Here is a 17,623-nt window from a genome sequence, read left to right as displayed (position 1 = left end):
TGAAAATGTTCAACATGTTGAAAATCCAGCGGCGACCAGAACAAGGTACGACTCTTTGGGCGACTGAGGAGACGACTCAGGACCATACAGGCGACATGTCGCGGGGTGAACCTCATCGTAGATCTTCACTGCACCCTTTCTAGTTTGACAACATCTTTCCTACAATGTCTACAATGACAACATCTTTCCCATGTCAAAAATCTCGGCGTCATTCTGGACAGTACACTTTCCTTTGGCCCCCACATCAGCAATATCACACGCTCTGCATACTTTCATCTCCGCAACATCTCCAGACTCCGCCCCTCCCTCTCCAAAGACAATACGAAAGTCCTCATCCACGCTCTGGTCACATCCCGCATCGATTACTGCAACGCCCTCCTCACTTGCACCTCCAATAAACTTCTTCATCGCCTCCAATGCATTCAGAACTCTGCAGCCCGGATCATCACCCGCACCAGATCATCGGACCACATCACACCCATCCTCACTCAGCTCCACTGGCTCCCTGTGTGTGCACCACCGGATTAACTACAAGATTTTACTGCTGACCTTCAAAGCCCTACACCACCTTGCTCCCCAATACCTCTCTGACCTGCTGCTACCATACACTCCTTCCTGGTCACTTCGTTCCTCCTCAGCTGCAATTTTAACTGTCCCCACATTTAGACTCAGCACCATGGGTGCCAGAGCCTTCAGCTGCTCTGCCCCACGTCTCTGGAACACTCTCCCACCTCCCATCCGTCACCTGGACACTGTCGATCAATTCAAATCACAACTCAAAACACACCTGTTTAGATTAGCATACCCGACATAACTTCCACCATGTTCACCCTGATTTTAATGACTTAAAATGTTTTGTGTATTTTTTGTTTTGTTTTGTTTTTTGTTTTTAATCAACTTGATTTTAATATTGATATTAAATCGCCCAATTATAGGAAGGATGTCAACAAAATAGAGAGAGTACAGAGGAGATTTAATAGAATGTTGCCTGGGTTTCAACAACTAAGTTACAGAGATAGGTTGAATAAGTTAGGTCTTTATTCTCTGGAGCGCAGAAGGTTAAGGGGGGACTTGATAGAGGTCTTTAAAATGATGAGAGGGATAGACAGAGTTGATGTGATCAAGCTTTTCCCTTTGAGAATAGGGAAGATTCAAACAAGAGGACATGACTTCAGAATTAAGGGACAGAAGTTTAGGGGTAACATGAGGGGGAACTTCTTTACTCAGAGAGTGGTAGCGGTGTGGAATGAGCTTCCAGTGGAAGTGGTGGCGGCAGGTTCGTTGGTATCATTTAAGAATAAATTGGATAGGCATATGGATGAGAAGGGAATGGAGGGTTATGGTATGAGTGCAGGCAGGTGGGACTAAGGGAAAAAAATTGTTCGGCGCGGACTTGTAGGGCCGAGATGGCCTGTTTCCGTGCTGTAATTGTTATATGGTTATATGGTTAAATGCATTGTGATTTTATGTCCTGTAAGGTGTCCTTGGGTGTCCAGAAAGGCGCTGGCAAATAAAATGCATTATTATTATTATTACAAACGTGGTGAGCAAAACTAAACACAATTAAAGGTGGCCTCACCACCGTCTCATGTAACTGCAACACAACCTCCCAACCAGGGGCAATTTACAGAAGCCAATTATGCAACGTACCTGCAAGCCTTTGGAGTGTGGGAGGAAGCCAGAGCACCTGGAGGAGACCCACATGGTCACAGGAAGAACGTACAAACTCTGTACAGACTAGATCAAACCCGGGTCCCTGGTGCTGTAAAAGGCAGCAACTCTAACGCTGCGCCACTGTGCTGGATTCTGATCCTGGAACTCGCAACCCAATAACACAGGTAAAACATTCTCTGTCTGAAGAAGGGTCTCGACCTGAAACGTCACCTACCCATGTATAGTTTAGTTGAGTTTAGAGATATGGTGCGGAAACAGGACCTTCGGCCCACCGAGTCCGCACCGACCAGCGATCCCAGCACATGAACACTACCATAAACACACCGGGGACTATTTTACATTTTATAACTAAGCCGATTAACCTACAAACCTGTACATCTTTGGAGTGTGGGAGGAAACTGAAGATCTCGGATAAACCCACGTAGGTCACGGGGAGAACGTACAAACTCCGTACAGACAGCACCCATAGGCAGGATCGAACCCGGGTCTCAGGTGCTGTGAGGCAGCAACTCTACCGCTGCGCCACTGTGCCGCCCGGTTCTCCAGAGATGCTGCCTGACCCACTGAGTTACTCCAGCACTCTGTGAAACGTCACCTATCCATGTTCTCCACAGATGCTGCCTGACCCGCTGAGTTACTCCAGCACTCTGTGAAACGTCACCTATCCATGTTCTCCACAGATGCTGCCTGACCCGCTGAGTTACTCCAGCACTCTGTGAAACGTCACCTATCCATGTTCTCCACAGATGCTGCCTGACCCGCTGAGTTACTCCAGCACTCTGTGAAACGTCACCTATCCATGTTCTCCACAGATGCTGCCTGACCCGCTGAGTTACTCCAGCACTCTGTGAAACGTCACCTATCCATGTTCTCCACAAATGATGCCTGACCCGCTGAGTTACTCCAGCACTCTGTGAAACGTCACCTATCCATGTTCTCCACAGATGATGCCTGACCCGCTGAGTTACTCCAGCACTCTGTGAAACGTCACCTATCCATGTTCTCCACAGATGCTGCCTGACCCGCTGAGTTACTCCAGCACTCTGTGAAACGTCACCTATCCATGTTCTCCACAGATGCTGCCTGACCCGCTGAGTTACTCCAGCACTCTGTGAAACGTCACCTATCCATGTTCTCCACAGATGATGCCTGACCCGCTGAGTTACTCCAGCACTCTGTGAAACGTCACCTATCCATGTTCTCCACAGATGCTGCCTGACCCGCTGAGTTACTCCAGCACTCTGTGAAACGTCACCTATCCATGTTCTCCAGAGATGCTGCCTGACCCGCTGAGTTACTCCAGCACTCTGTGAAACGTCACCTATCCATGTTCCCCAGAGATGCTGCCTGACCCGCTGAGTTACTCCAGCACTTTGTCAGGATAATACCCTTATCTAAAGTACCGCAGAACCTCAGCGATGTGACGGCTTTATCGGCAACCGAAAATGATATGAAGAATAAACAAAATGCATAATCTGATTCTGTATTCCTTTGCAACTCAGTTTATTTGTGGCAGACACACTCTATAATCCGAGAAGTGTTCTTCACTGCCTGGGAGATCCTTCAAAGGCTGTGAGAGGAACGGCCGATCCTACCCATCAACAAGCCCGAAGAAGAAAGAAAATGCCCGAAATGAATTATTAATCAGCCCGAAACTGCGAAGATTTGCCAAGCTCATGCAATAATTATCAGCAAGGTGTACAGAGAGGCTCAACGCTGGAATCTGCAACAAAACAGCATCGTACATATTTTGTTTCCCGTTATGAAAGAAAAATGTGACAACGTGTTTTCCCTCTACGCCTCGATGAATTACGTGGTCTCAAGTCGTGGTGTTCTAACCAAGGGGAACGTTCCAAAAGCTACGTTTTTTTCTTAGTACAATTAAGATGAAATTAGTTCATACATTCTTAAGCGATAGGAGCAGAATTAGGCCATTCGGCCCATCTATTCTCCTCCGCCATTCAATCAATAGACAATAGACAATAGGTGCAGGAGTAGGCCATTCGGCCCTTCGAGCCAGCACCGCCATTCAATGTGATCATGGCTGATCATCCACAATCTGCCTTCTCCCCATATCCACTGACTCTGCCATCTTTAAGAGCCCTATCTATCAATCATGGCTGATCTATCTCACCCTCCCAACCCCATTCTCCTGGCTTTACCTTGCATGAAACGTTATTCCCTTATCATGTATCTGTACACTGTAAATGGCTCGACTGTAATCATGTATTGTCTTTCTGCTAACTGGTTAGCACGCAACAAAAGCTTTTGACTGTACCTCGGTACACCTGACAATAAACTAAACTGAAACTGAAATGAGCTTACCCCCCTATAGCCCCTGACACCCAAACTAATCAAGATCTATCTATGTCTGCCTTAAAAATAACCATGACTTGGTCTCCACAGCCTTCTGCGGCAAAGAATAGTAAGTGTTACGACTCCTGAATGCAAGTACTTCAGAGCTGCGTAACACAAGTCAAAAACCAGGTTCAGGTTCAAAAACTGTTTTAATTATTCATTGGAACACAAAACCCAAACCTGATTTAAACAACCCAGTCAGGGATATGGATAAACTGACAAACAATTTAACAATGCTCCAGCCAGCCACGCAATGGGCCGTCGAACCGGAGATTCCAAAACCTGCCCAAAGAGATACAACCCTGAAACCAAAATACACGAAAACTCTAAGGTCAGCCCTTATCCATCCCAATTCAATATCTGTTAACAAGGAATGGTGAAAATACACAAAGTTCTATGCCATGTGGTCAGGCTTTCCTCGGCCCACACCAGCAGTCTGCTCATCAGTCAGGGTCGACGAAGAAGAGAGAGAATCCTGGGAAGCTCTGGTATTTATACTTCAGATGAGTCACCCGTCACCTGACGCAGCTTGGCCAATTGGGTACAGGAGCCTTTAACCCCTCGATTCCAGACTCACAGCCACGAGGCCTGTACTTGGGATAGAAACAGAGAAAGGCAAGTACATAGCATTCACCAGGAGGGGGAAGCGCCTAACACCCCCACCCAAAGATACTGAATAAGTTTCTGAAAATGAACTAAAAAACACCACCAAATTTCAGCAACTATTCAGTAACACAGACATCACTGGCGCGACAATGCATCAGCCAATACATCATCCTTGCCACGGATATGCCAGTCAAATGAGACAACCGCAAGGGAAGCGTCTCCAAAGCCTCAGAGTTACTCAGCTTTCCCTGCGTTACTGCCACAGACAACCGTGCCTCCCCCACATCACCACCCGTGTCAGGGGGCAGCACCACTGCAGCCAAAACAGGCTTAGAAGGACATAGCTCCGACCCATCAACCTCCACAGGCTCCCGCTCATGGTACTGTTTCATCATGTTAACATGACAGAGCTGAGTCTTACGCCTCCGATCAGGGGTACCAATAACGTAATCCCTCTCACCAACCTTCTTAACCACCTGATAGGGACCGCTATACCGAGCCTGCAGACTGGAACCAGGAATAGGCAACAACACCAGGACCTTGTCACCTGGAGAAAAATTCCTACTAGAAGCCTTCCTGTCGAACCAGTCCTTCATCCTAGACTGAGCAGAGGCAAGATTACCCATTGCCAGTTCGCATGCCCTCCTCAGTCTAGAGCGAAAAGTACAGACGTGGTCTAAAATACTACGTTTTGTATCCTCCTGCAACCATTTCTCCTTCAGGACCCTCAACGGACCACGTACAGTATGCGCGAACACCAGGTCAGCAGGACTGAACCCTAAAGACTCCTGCACGACCTCACGCACTGCAAACATAACTAGATGAACCCCCTCATCCCAGTCTTTTTCAAACTCCAGGCAGTAAGTCCTCAACATAGATTTCAAAGTCTGGTGAAACCTCTCGAGAGCTCCCTGGCTCTCAGGATGATACGCACTGGAGTAACAATGCTTAATATCTAACAACTTCATTACCTGACCAAAAACCTTCGACATGAAGTTGGTACCTTGATCACTTTGCACAACCTTGGGCAAACCGAACAACGAAAAAAACTTAGTGAGAGACTTAACAATTGCAGGGGCAGTAATTCTACGCAAAGGGACCACCTCCGGAAAGCGGGTAGTCGCACACATAATTGTTAATAAAAACTTGTTGCCCACCCTTGTCCGAGGTAGAGGGCCCACACAATCAACTAGAATCCGCTCAAACGGCTCACCGACCACAGGGATTGGATATAAAGGCGCAGGAACAATCGATTGGTTCGGCTTTCCTGCCACCTGGCAAATGTGACAACACCTGCAGTGCTGTTTCACGTCCTTTTTCAACCCTGGCCAAAAAAAATTCCGTAAGATGCGGTCATACGTCTTATTGACCCCCAAATGTCCCCCCAGAGGACCATCATGAGCCAAACAGAGTATCTCGTCCCTATACCGACGAGGCATCACAATCTGATCAACCACGCTCCAATCATCATGCCCAGATATATTCAAGGGAGACCACTTTCGCATCAGTAAGCCATCCCTTAGAAAATACCCCTTTGCTGTGGAATCCATATCCCCCTCAGGCACTGCGCAGTCGAACAGATCAGATAAACCAGGATCACTCTTTTGCTCCTCAACCAGCCGGTCACGTGACAGTGACACCGGCACATTTCCAGACACTATCCCATCTTGAGATGGAGAAACACCCTTCACAACACAGGATCTATCATCCTGATCCCCAAAAATGCTCTCACTCAGGTCCACCACATCCTCAAACTTCGCCTGGCTCTTAGCCATAGCCCTCGTGACAGCACAAGCTGCGAAGACCTTTGGATGCTGCATAGCCAATCTATCAGGACTCTGCACCATCGGAACAGCCGTCACCTCAGGAGTGACTAAAACTCTACCTCCTGCCAAGTCATTCCCCAAAATCACAGAAACTCCCCCAACGGGAAAACACGGCCGTAACCCAACAGTTACCCGGCCTGAAACCAACTCGGACTCGAGACGCACGGTATGCAAAGGCACTACCATGTCATCCATCCCGAATCCTACCACTGGGACACTTGACCCAACCGATGATTCCCCAGAAAACGGCAGTACACCAACCAATATAAAGGACTGAGTAGCACCAGTATCACGCAAGATGGATACTGGAACTCTATCACCCCCATCCTCTAGAGAAACAAACCCATTCATGATGAACGCAGAATAATTCCTACACTCATCAGACTCAGGCACCTCAGGTACGACAGGTGCCTTCTGTGTACCCACCAAAGCCACAGGCTTTGCATTTTTCTGCCTCAGAACGGGACACGACTTTAACATGTGCCCTCTCCTTCTACAATAGTAGCACACAGGACCTTCATTAGTCCTCACATTTCCGTCAACCTTATCAGCTCGGACCTCCCCCTGTATCAACGTGCTGCCACTTGCAGGTGCAGAAACAGCTTTGACACTGCCACCGGCGACACCACCACGATCAACCGGCCGTGCACCAAAACTATAGGATCGCCCAACAAAATCAGATTTATGAGTCAATACATACTCATCTGCCAACACCGCAGCCTTAGACACCTCATTCACCTTCTGCTCATTAAGGTAAGTAGTAACCCTCTCAGGGAGACAGTTCTTAAAGTCTTCCATAATCATCAAGGCCCGCAGTAGCTCAAAATCCTTCACTCCTTGAGAAGCGCACCACCTGTCAAAAAGTGCCTCCTTCTCCCTAGCAAACTCCACATAAGTCTGACTATCAAACTTCCTAAAGCGCCGGAACTTCTGCCGGTACGCCTCTGGAACTAATTCATAAGCCCTTAATACTGTAGACTTCACACACTCATAGTCCAGACTGCTTTCAACAGATAAAGACGAGTACACCTCCCGTGCTTTACCCACAAGGACACACTGCAATAGCAAGGTCCACACGTCCCTAGGCCACTTCAAGGACAAAGCCACCCGTTCAAACACTGTGAAATACTTGTCCACATCCTCCTCACGAAACGGGGGAACCAGGCGGATGTTCTTGCTCATATCAAACTCCCGTTCCCTAGAAGAAACCCGGGAATTATCTATTTCTTTTTCCCGCAGCTGAAATTCAGCCCTTTTGGTTTCCTCCTCAAGCTCAAGCCGTTTCATTTCAAGAACATGCATGAGCTCTTTCTCTTTTAACAAAGAGGCAATTCTCTGTGATTCAAGCTCCATCTCCTTCAGTTTAATGATGGCCTCCATGTTCTGAACTGGCTGAACAGAAGGTGGGGGACTGTCTGCACCACCAGGCAAAACCCCAGCCTCCACCAACGCAGCCCACAACTCCGATTTAATGGAGTGTTTCTTTGAATGCTTGTCAATAGTCACGGCATAGTTCTCAGCCAGCAAAATCAAATGCTCCTTCGTACATCTATCAAACAACTCCCGACTAGGAGCCTCAACAAATTCTTTCACCTTAAATTCCATTTCTAATGTACCACCAAACCACCAGCTAAAACTTGGGCACTAATGCTACCACAAACAGGGAAGAAAAAATTCCCTCACAACACACAGACTTCCTCAGTCCAGAAGCCTACCAAAAAACCCCCCTAAAAACGTCTAGGGTCCTCAAAACTTAGGACGAGCCCCCATTTTGTTACGACTCCCGAATGCAAGTACTTCAGAGCTGCGTAACACAAGTCAAAAACCAGGTTCAGGTTCAAAAACTGTTTTTATTATTCATTGGAACACAAAACCCAAACCTGATTTAAACAACCCAGTCAGGGATATGGATAAACTGACAAACAATTTAACAATGCTCCAGCCAGCCATGCAATGGGCCGTCGAACCGGAGATTCCAAAACCTGCCCAAAGAGATACAACCCTGAAACCAAAATACACGAAAACTCTAAGGTCAGCCCTTATCCGTCCCAATTCAATATCTGTTAACAAGGAATGGTGAAAATACACAAAGTTCTATGCCATGTGGTCAGGCTTCCTCGGCCCACACCAGCAGTCTGCTCATCAGTCAGGGTCGACGAAGAAGAGAGAGAATCCTGGGAAGCTCTGGTATTTATACTTCAGATGAGTCACCCGTCACCTGACGCAGCTTGGCCAATCGGGTACAGGAGCCTTTAACCCCTCGATTCCAGACTCACAGCCACGAGGCCTGTACTTGGGATAGAAACAGAGAAAGGTAAGTACATAGCATTCACCAGGAGGGGGAAGCGCCTAACAGTAAGATTAAACTCGAACTTACCAGTTTGAAGTTTGATCGTTATTTTATGAGGAGTACGTTGAGGGATTACGTGAAGAACCCGCCAGGACGCATGCGTGTCATTCTTCAAAGCAGCGGTGTGAAATCACAGATAACAGTAAATGAACTGAACATAGTAAGATTAGAGAAATAGGATACCAGTTGAACTTTATGATCGAGGGTGGACGTGGAGGGCACGTAATCCCTCAACGTTACTCCTCATAAAATAAAGATCAAACTTCAAACTGGTAAGTTCTCGTTTAATCTTACTATTTTACTTCGGAGCCACGTGAGTGACTACGTGAAGATTTTAAAGCTCTGTGATTTCATGCCGTGGAAAAGAGTCCAGGCGTCATACACAGCATCAGTGGGCTAATGATGAGTGAACATTAATATAGCATTCAGACATGACATAGATATAGACATGTTGATGCCATTAATGAACAATAGTGGGAATCGTAACCTCCCTCAACCTAGAGGAAGTATGAACCATACCTAACATAGAGTTGGCAAATACCCCCGATCTGGCAATAGGTTTATTCTGAATATTGGTACAGATTAATAGTTTGACCATCCTGCAGCCGCTAGGATGTGGTCCATAACCCTGCTGCTGAGGTATAGTGCTAGAATGAGACTCAATTTCAATGTACACTCCTGTATATGCCAGACCCATTTAACCCTCTGGAGAAGATTTGTAGTGATTCCTTCTAACGAGGTTTATGTAACTAACAATATTGCTAGTCAGAGTCTACGAGGCTCTTAGGGACCTTGACATATTGGTGTAGGTGCGTGATCACACGCAACCCAAGGTCCATGGGATATACAACATCTAGTTTGGTCTGTGTCCCTGTCTACTCTGCTTGACTAATCATAAACAAAACATGTTATTATAGCCCACAGATATGATCATTCTATCCAGTGTAGCAATGACTGGACCCGTAGCGCTGTACTCAATGCTATGGCATAACCACTAGTACGTGAGTTTGACCAAGGACAGGGATGTTGCTGGTGCCTATCGGTGAAGTGACGTAGCACAATGTTAACAACCCATATCTCTGCGTCCCTAGGCCTAGGAGGTTTTTAGTTGACGATACCCTTCATAATCTAGACTTCAGAGGGTGAGACCGGAAAGAGTGGTTTATATTCTCCGCAGCCAAATGATGAGGAGGTACTTCAGGCACAGTAAATGGAATTTTAACTTGATGTTATAATCCCATAAAACTGAATTTCAATGTGTCAGTCATCCATGCCGAGTTAAACATGAAGAAGAATAAACAATACTTCCCATCTCCTATTCGGTTTGCTTTTATTTGATGCTAGCTCTGCAATCTGCAGTGGGTACTCCTAATGCTTATGGTTAGACAACCCGAGCCGCAGGAAATGGTCTCTCAGAGTCTGTAAGTCTATGAATTGATTATATCATGCAGAGGATGGTTTCAACATCACAACTGAACCAGCATCTTTTTTGTCCGGGATTAACCATGTGAGGTTTTATGCTCATTCCCCACATCAGCGGGAATCATGGGTATATAACCCAGGCAGGGACTATGAAACCTGGAAGCGGGAATCTTGCTGAATTTTGCAAGACCCGTCAATTGAGGCCAAATGGAGGAAGACATAAAGAACATTCCTCCCTTGTGTAGCGAGAATGCACCCTTCGCCACTAATATGCCTTGTATTTTTAGCAACTGTTGATTGAACCTGGATGCAAGCATCTCAATCGTTAGTGTTCCATCGATCCACAATGTTATTAAATGCTTTGTGATCACACATTCATTCTGTGTTGTAATTGATTTTGCATGATAATACACCAGTGCTAAATGCGGTTAGGTAAAACTATCACCGGATACTTTGATTTGATTGTACCTTTGTGATTAACATATACCACCACCAAAGTGTATCACCTTAGACTTGTGCATGCAGGTTATGCATATCCACATGCCCTTTAATGCACAGAATGCACCTGGTGTCCATTGGCAGTTGATACCATAACTGAACACTTGATAACTCATGCTAATCCCATCTGCCTCCGTAACTAGAGATGGTATTAGTAGATTTCCCATCTTTGGGCAATAGCATCAGTTTGGAAATGACTGAAGATTTACAGATGAGAGGTTTTTAGTGGAGCAACACTGAATACTGTTCGTCCATCATTGTGACTTTGTTAGTTTCAGCTGAGAATAGCAGAGGTCTAATCTTTTGTCTCAGAGCTGATCCCAGACAAATAAATGGTTTGATTGTATCCCAATAATCAATAGTTTCAGTTGGTATCAACTTAAATTGAAATTAACTGGACGGGTGAGAACCAATTTCTCAAATACAGCTATGTGGCTGATAAGGCTAATTTAGTAAAATACAGTATGTTCAATATCACTTATTTGTTAGCTCTGTGCAGTCGAAGCACTGATTGTAGTGATTTGGTAATAATCTGGAAACTGAAGTTAGCCCATTTTGCAACGCTTTGAGTGTATCATTGCCTCATCCAGTTAAATTTCAAATATCTTTTGTGAAAGGAAGTGATCACATTGAAGTTATTCAGAAATGTCTATACTGCACATGCGGGTTGAGGCTATTGACATTGATCAGTCCACATCCCATATTGTGAGCCTGCCTTGAAAGGCAAACTCCACCATACCTGTTGTGCAGTATAAACTAATCTTATGTTATCCCAAACCAGGATAAATATTCAAACCAGTTTAAGTATTACCAACTTGTATCCGTGACGGGAGACGTCATCGATGTGGCTCCATACCTTTATCCGAATGGGAGGACTTATGCAACCCGACCCAAGGAGCTGCCTCAACCATGTACAATACAATACAATACAATACGGTTTATTTGTCACATTGCACATAAGTGCAAGTGAAATTAATATGTCAGCAGCGGTACAATTATAAAGAACACACACAAAAACACAATAAAAATTTAACATAAACATCCACCACAGCATTCATCACATGTGTGCATGATTTTGCACTTCTGCTCCTGAGAGGTAGAGGAGCTCGAGTACGGGGTTGGCGCATCTTCCAGGAAGGCCGTTCTGGGCTGTGGCCTAAAAAGACCTTTGTTCTGGTTGTACGGCCTTCAAGTTTTCACCAGCTTCAGTGCATTGTGGTTTGCTGGTGGGTGCGTAGGGGTGCTGCCGCCGGAGATGTGAGGTCTTATGTGATGATGTAGCCTTCCTGAGCCCGATGGCCCTCATCGAGCTCCTGCTGCTGGTTTTGTTGTTCCTGCACCCCCTGCACACTTGTGGTATCTTCAGCCAAAAACCCCTGTCTTCAGAGTCAGCCCAGAAGTGACTCCTAATGCTCCCCTCTGTCAAGGGAGATGCATTATGCAGCCCTCAATAAGGTGCTGCCTTGGGCGTCCTAGGACCCCATGGTGACTAGACTCCATATACCGGAGCATATTGGAGCGTCTGCTCCATCAACCGCTCCATGCGGGATATACAATACAATTAGGCTGTGGGCCGAGCATCAAAAATGTGTCTAGAAATGGGATTTCGTGACCCAAGTCACCAAACTACATGAAATTTTCACATATTGTGTTAAAAAATTATATAAATCACCCCTGAAACTCGATATGAAGAAGACTTGCACATTTTTATTAAATTAGAGAAAAACCTGAAAATTTCGGGTAATTTTTAGTCCAATCAAAGCACGTTTAACATTGATTTGTCTGCCAGTTGGCCAATCGCGCGCTTTGTTTCAGGCTAGCACACAAAATGGCTAAGGGGGCTTCACAGATGCCTGATTTATATAATTTTTTTTACACAATATGTGAAAATTTCATGTAGTTTGGTGACTTGGGTCACGAAACTGCAGAATAAAGCTCCTCGGCCCACAGCCTAAATACAATACAATTTATTTGAGGTTCAAACGAAATTTGGTTTCTGCAGTCATACACACAAGAAAAAGAACCAAGACACAACACAATTACACAAACATCCATCACAGTGAATCTCCTCCTCACTGTGATGGAAGGCAAAGTCTTATCTTTCCCCTGCTCTCCCCATTCTCCTTCCGATGTCAGAGTTAAAGCCCCCGGCGGGCGATGGTAAGTGTCCCGCGGCCATTAAAGCCGCGCCGGGTGATGCAAGGCCGCGCTCCGGGTCTTGGTGTTGGAGCCCCCGGCGGGCGCTAGTAAGTCCCGCGGCCATTTAAAGGTGCGCCGGGCAATGTAAGGCCCCGCTCCAGGTACTTTTCAACCCAGCAACTCGGGCGGGAGAAGTCGCCGTTGCGGAAGCCCTGAAAAGCGGTCTCCCACCAGGGACCCGCGGGCTCCCGGTGTTCCTGTCCACCAGACCGGCGGTTGGAGCCTCCGAATCCCCGGGTTCGGGTCGCAGCCGCGCGCCACCACCGCTACACCCGCTCCGAACTCGGCCAGCTCCGCGATGGTGGGTAGGTCCGCAGGTCCGCGACTGGAGCCCCAGGTCGTTCCGGTTGGAGGCCGCTCCACGGTGCAAGGCCCCAACGACAACGGAGACCCGACAGGGAAAAGGTCGGGTTCTCCATGCAGGGGAAAGATTTTAAAAGTTTCCCCCACCCCCCGCCCCCCACACCCATACCCAGTTTAAAAAAAAAAGCACTTTAAACTACATTCAAACATTCAAAGGCGACAAAAAAAAAATTAAAAAAAAATGCGACGTGAGTCGTGCCCAATGCGATCACAGTACTCCTGCCGGCGATGAGTCTTCACAGCCTGACTTGTCCGAGTCATCGGGCCTGTCCGACTTTGCTTGGCCTTCCCGTCAGTCTGAGGTGTCGATTCCTACTGTGCAGGTTCTAGGAATTAAGTATAATATAATAATTATAGGAAGGATGTCAACAAAATAGAGAGAGTACAGAGGAGATTTACTAGAATGTTGCCTGGGTTTCAGCAACTAAGTTACAGAGAAAGGTTGAATAAGTTAGGGCTTTATTCTCTCGAGCGCAGAAGGTTAAGGGGGGACTTGATAGAGGTCTTTAAAATGATGAGAGGGATAGACAGAGTTGATGTGGACAAGCTTTTCTCTTTGAGAATAGGGAAGTTTCAAACAAGAGGACATGACTTCAGAATTAAGGAACAGAAGTTTAGGGGTAACATGAGGGGGAACTTCTTTACTCAGAGAGTGGTAGCGGTGTGGAATGAGCTTCCAGTGGAAGTGGTGGCGGCAGGTTCGTTGGTATCATTTAAAAATAAATTGGATAGGCATATGGATGAGAAGGGAATGGAGGGTTATGGTATGAGTGCAGGCAGGTGGGACTAAGGGAAAAAAGTTGTTCGGCACGGACTTGTAGGGCCGAGATGGCCTGTTTCCGTGCAGTAATTGTTATATGGTTATATAAAGGTGCCAGGTCGGAGACTGATGATCGATTAGCGGTCCAGGTGTAGCCAACCGCTGCTGACTGCCCGCACTCCCGCAGTGGTCCTCCGCAGTCAGTCTCCATTTGGACTTAGTCCATGGTTCCTTTCCTGTAACACATCCTCACAGAAATAGAACTAAACAACCTGAGAGTAAAGAATTTCCCTGCAGGTCCTGTTTTAAACCTTCTGCTGCGGGGGCAACGCACCACCCCCCTTCGAGCTCGTTCTCGAGGTCCTTGTATGCAGCCGGGGTTCCCTAGTAGTCGGGCCTCCCCCCCCCGCCGTGCTGGGTATCCCCGCGGTCCCTGCAGCAGGGATATCCCCGCGGTCCCTGTGAAAGGGATAGCCGCGATATACATTGTCGGGGGGTATCCCCGCTGTATAGGTGCCACTGGCACCAGTATGAAGCCGCTGGCTCCAACGCCAACGGCCCGAGAGACGACTTCTCCGCCGTCCGCTACCCATATATGGGGGTCTTTCAAGCGGCTGTGTGTCGGGGTATCCCCGCTGTGTTTCCCAGGTACCGGTAATATGAGGCTGCTAGCTCCAACGCCAGCGGCCCGAGAGGTGTATTCACCCCCCCCCCCCCCCATGTGGCCTTCAGCTGTTATTTTATTGGGTTCTCCGGTCATTTGCTCTCCCAAAGTTTTGCTCGCCGGAGGCACGGAGAGTTTAACCAACTCATAGTGTCACACAGAGCGGAAACAGGCCCTTCGGCCCAACCTGCCCATGCTGACCAGGATGTCCCATCTATACTGGTTTAGTTTAGTTTAGTTTTAGTTTAGAGATACAGCGATATATTCTTGATAAGTTGGGCTGTCAGGGGTTATGGGGAGAAGGCCCAACTTGAGTGCGGTTGGGAGGGAGAGATAGTTCATCCATGATTGAATGGCGGAGTAGACTTGATGGGCCGAATGGCCTAATTCTACTCCTTTTCCTTATGACCGTCAACCCACCAAGTACGCGCCGACCAGCGATCCCCGCACAATAACACGTGTATATATAGATGTAAATTGCCCTTAGTGTGTATAGGATACTACACACACTGGGGGCAATTTACATCTATACCAAGCCAATTGACCAACAAACCTGTACGTCTTTGGAGTGTGGGAGGAAATCGAAGTTTCCCGGAGAAAACCCACGGGGAGAACGTACAAACTCCGTACAGACAGCACCCGTAGTCAGGATGGAACCCGGGTCTCTGGCGCTGTGAGGCGGCAACTCTACCGCTGCGCCACCGTGCCACCCACCTGTCCGCATTAGGCCCATGTCTCTCAAAACCTATCCCGCCCACATCTATCTTTCAATCTCCCTTCCGCCTCTATCAGTCTGAAGAAGGGTTCCGACCCAAAACGTCGCCTATTCCCATTCACCCGAGATGCTGCCTGACCCGCTGAGTTACCGCAGCATTTTGTGTCTATCTTTCCTATCCAATGTGTTTTACATGTTGTGGTAATCCCTGCCTCAACTACCTCCTCTGGCAGCTCATTCCATACACCCATCAATGATTGGATGAGAACATGCAGGGCAAGATGAACAAGTTTGCTGATGAGACAAAAGTGGGTGGTTTTGCAGATAGTGAAGATGGTTGTGAATGATTGCAGCAGGATCTGGATCGATTGGCCAGGTGGGTGGAGGAATGGTTGATGGAATTTAATACAGAGAAGTGTGAGGTGTTGCATTTTGGGACGTCGAACAATGGTTGGCCTCTGGGTAGTGTTGTAGAGCAGAGGGATCTAGGAGTACAGGTGCACGGTTTCTTGAAACATAGAAACATAGAAATTAGGTGCAGGAGTAGGCCATTCGGCTCTTCGAGCCTGCACCGCCATTCAATATGATCATGGCTGATCATCGAACTCAGTATCCCGTACCTGCCTTCTCTCCATACCCTCTGATCCCCTTAGTCACAAGGGCCACATCTAACTCCCTCTTAAATATAGCCAATGAACTGGCCTCAACTACCCTCTGTGGCAGAGAGTTCCAGAGATTCACCACTCTCTGTGTGAAAAAAGTTTTTCTCATCTCGGTTTTAAAGGATTTCCCCCTTATCCTTAAGCTGTGACCCCTTGTCCTGGACTTCCCCAACATCGGGAACAATCTTCCTGCATCTAGCCTGTCCAACCCCTTAAGAATTTTGTAAGTTTCTATAAGATCCCCTCTCAATCTCCTAAATTCTAGAGAGTATAAACCAAGTCTATCCAGTCTTTCTTCATAAGACAGTCCTGACATCCCAGGAATCAGTCTGGTGAACCTTCTCTGCACTCCCTCTATGGCAATAATGTCCTTCCTCAGATTTGGAGACCAAAACTGTACGCAATACTCCAGGTGTGGTCTCACCAAGACCCTGTACAACTGCAGTAGAACCTCCCTGCTCCTATACTCAAATCCTTTTGCTATGAAAGCTAACATACCATTCGCTTTCTTCACTGCCTGCTGCACCTGCATGCCTACTTTCAATGACTGGTGTACCATGACACCCAGGTCTCGCTGCATCTCCCCTTTTCCTAATCGGCCACCATTTAGATAATAGTCTGCTTTCCTGTTTTTGCCACCGAAATGGATAACCTCACATTTATCCACATTATACTGCATCTGCCAAACATTTGCCCACCCACCCAGCCTATCCAAGTCACCTTGCAGTCTCCTAGCATCCTCCTCACAGCTAACACTGCCCCCCAGCTTAGTGTCATCCGCAAACTTGGAGATATTGCCTTCAATTCCCTCATCCAGATCATTTATATATATTGTAAATAGCTGGGGTCCCAGCACTGAGCCTTGCGGTACCCCACTAGTCACTGCCCGCCATTGTGAAAAGGACCCGTTTACTCCTACTCTTTGCTTCCTGTTTGCCAGCCAGTTCTCTATCCACATCAATACTGAACCCCCAATGCCGTGTGCTTTAAGTTTGTATACTAATCTCTTATGTGGGACCTTGTCGAAAGCCTTCTGGAAGTCTAGATATAACACATCCACTGGTTCTCCCTTATCCACTCTACTAGTTACATCCTCGAAAAATTCTATAAGATTCGTCAGACATGATTTACCTTTTGTAAATCCATGCTGACTTTGTCCAATGATTTCACCACTTTCCAAATGTGCTGCTATCCCATCTTTAATAACTGACTCTAGCAGTTTCCCCACTACCGATGTTAGACTAACTGGTCTGTAATTCCCCGTTTTCTCTCTCCCTCCCTTCTTAAAAAGTGGGGTTACGTTTGCTACCCTCCAATCCTCAGGACATAGGTTCAAGGTGAAGGGGAAAACTTTTAATAGGAATCCGAGGGGTAACTTTTTCACACAAAGGGTGGTAGGTGTATGGAGGAAGCTGCCAGCGGAGGTAGTTGAGGCTGGGACTATCCCATCATTGAAGAAACAGTTGGACAGGTACATGGATAGGACCAGTTTGGAGGGATATGGACCAAACGCAGACTGGTGGGAC

This window comes from Amblyraja radiata, chromosome 3, assembly GCF_010909765.2.
Source record: "Amblyraja radiata isolate CabotCenter1 chromosome 3, sAmbRad1.1.pri, whole genome shotgun sequence".
Classification (NCBI taxonomy): domain Eukaryota; kingdom Metazoa; phylum Chordata; class Chondrichthyes; order Rajiformes; family Rajidae; genus Amblyraja; species Amblyraja radiata.
Note: the sequence above shows the minus strand (reverse complement) of the source record.